Below are 3,017 nucleotides of genomic sequence, written 5' to 3' on the forward strand. Positions count from 1 at the left end.
GCGCATTGCGCACGCGCGTGGGTTGCCCGGCAACCCGACCTAGCATCAGGAAAGCCTAATTGCAAGCTGTTTTTGATCAGTGTCTCTCTGACACCATTGGTGGACCAGTACACACCCCTGCAAGGTAATTGGATCCTTCCCACATATATACCTGCTTCTGCCTGTCCTTCATTGCAGAGCATAAACTCCTGTTTATGCATTGTGCTCACCGCTGCTGTCTAGTTTTGTCTTGAACTTTGTCTGACCTGTTTGACCCTGCCTGTTACTTGGATTTCTACACTCTCCAGCACTTTGACCCCGGCTTCGTTACTCGACTACTCTACCTTCTATTACCCAGGACCTTGGCTACGAAACTCTACCTACCCGGACTCTCCAACCCTGGAACACGGCAAGTACCCTGACTACCCTGACCTCTCCAACCCTACGACGCGGTACGACTAGGACTACGCATTCCGGACAGGACTGCGTGGTTGTGGGTCGGTGCCTATCAATCCCCACCTCAGCCCCGCGGTCTTCCGTCCTGTTTGTGGTGAGCGCAGCGTGACAACGTGGCGCTGTTGTCTGGGCTCTTTATGACAGTCATCTAGGGTTGCTAAGCAGACAAAGGGATAACATTCAGCACAATATTTCATGATTCAGGCTTCTGCCTGTTTTTTATTCTGTCCCAGTAGGGCACTGCACCTTTAACGGATATACATTTGAGGAACTCCGTCCTTAACCTTCACTGGTTTATGCTTCATATCAATGACAGACAATATAACTCAGACACACTGTCTCTTTAATGAAAAACCACAACATAAAATAAAAGCCTACTCCACGGTAGGGAGGCCAACTATACAACCATGTCTTACTAACACACTGGCTGCCTATCTCCAGTTTCAAATAGAGCACATTGTACCGTACAATAGGAATAATAAACTGTCCTTATCTGTAGTTGTAGGAACTCTGTCCCAAGCGAGTCTAAGCAATCCTTCTGGATACTGTAATACTTGAAGGGGGTGTCCTCCCCGAACTGGATGCAGGGAGCAACGGTGCCCCAGCCTCTAGTTCCTATGACAGGCCTGCACAACTCCAGTCCTCGAGGGCCTTTAAACAATCCAGGTTTTCAGGATATCCCTACTTCAGCACAGCTGGCTCAATTTGTGACTCAGTCATACTGAGCTACTAATTGAGCCAGCTGTGCTGAAATAGGGGATATCCTGAAAACCTGGCCTATTTGCGGCCCTCGAGGACTGGAGTTGTGCAGGCCTGCCCTAGGAGATAGAATGATGAAGCAAACATAACTGCCATAAATACCTGTTCTTCAATTAGGAGAGCAGGTGAGGGAAGTTAGAGCTATTGTGAACTCTGGTCTGCATTTCCCATCCAAAAGCCTCGGTAACTGAGAAGCTGTGGGACGGATCACACTCTGGCTGCACTTTCTGATCTAAATCGGACAGAAAACTGCCTAATATCCTGGTACTATTTCATATATCCTTCCCACAGCTCAGACCTACTGGGGTGAGCAACCATGGATATATACCTGAGTGTCCAATCTGAAATAGTTGAGCTACAGATACAGCGGCCGTTATCCGAACATTTCACGATTTTTATTCCTGGGCATACCCTGGTCGTGCCGCATGATTCCTTCAAACTTTCCTGCGTTAAGACGCATGTTCACTAGTGTTTTTATCGGGTGTTGTTGTCTTAAAATCTAAAAATCTAAGTGCAATTCAACTTGTCTTTTATTGCCTTACAGTTCTGCAAGTATGTGTGTGTAATTGTAATTTGAAGATTAACGTTACGAGTTCATACTGTACATAGGAAAGAAGTCCTTTCTTATGCTCCTTAGCCATACACAAATCCTGTAACAGTAGAAGATTACGGGTGTGATTGGCGTCATTCATGGCAGCGTTCACGGAAGAATAATGAGTGAATGCGCGTGGAATACAGCAGAGTTCACGAAAACGGCTCCGTGAAATGTTCGGATAACGACCACTGCATCTGTAACTCCCCAACATTAAGTGTTCACTTGAATGAAATGTGAACCTTTCTCCTAAGACTTTTATTTGTTTCTGTGCAGCAATTATGGACAATAGGTTTTCTCATAACATACTATTCTTAGCTACCATGTTTTTTGCCTTTTTAATAGAGAGCAACTTTCAAAATACTTTTCTAGCATCTTATTTTTCCTTTGCAATAAGTTTCATCATAACGGACTATTCTTGGGTAACATATTTTGTTGCCTTGTAATAGGGAAACACAGAGTATCAAACGCGCTGAGTCCAGGCACAAGGTTGGTGACTTGGCGAGAGTCTCTCCAGCTGCTCCAAAACAACCCGCGATCAACAGGGCAATAATTAGACATAAAAACAAGAAGGAGCGCAACGAAGGAACTGCAGAAAGGGATCCAAATCAAAAACCAGAGCACAGCCTCACCAATGTGACATGGGACACGAAGAGTATTTATCAAAGATTTATTAAATTAAAAGGACATGAAAACATGGTCCTGACAAGCACTCTGACATGTTTTGCGCACTCTGACATGTTTTGCGCACTCTGACATGTTTTGCGCACAAGGTGCTTAATCAAAGAGTAGTTTGTAAGGAAACAAAGCACCAAATTATAGACAAAAAAAATCACAATTCTGACAGCTGCAACATATGATGAATAAATTGCACAGCAAATCACATGCAAGATATACTTAATGATAAAAGGTGAACTCAATAGACTAAATGGGGTGTGGAAAAACACATGTACAAAATACAAAATGTCAAACTATTCTAAATAGTAAACATTGAATAAAATGAAATGTATTACAATCTATAAAATTTTAAAACATATAACGAAACCTTGTATCAAACATACCGAGTGTATCAAATATATATATATATATATATATATATATATATATATATATATATATATATATAGGGAACCATGTTAAAAATAGTTTTTGAAGCAAAAAGTGGCACTGTGTGCTCATTTGCATGTCATTTCCCAGAATCCCTTGCTGCAGTGGAAGTGCTGTGTGCTGG

The sequence above is a fragment of the Ascaphus truei genome, chromosome 7 (assembly GCF_040206685.1).
Source record: "Ascaphus truei isolate aAscTru1 chromosome 7, aAscTru1.hap1, whole genome shotgun sequence".
Classification (NCBI taxonomy): domain Eukaryota; kingdom Metazoa; phylum Chordata; class Amphibia; order Anura; family Ascaphidae; genus Ascaphus; species Ascaphus truei.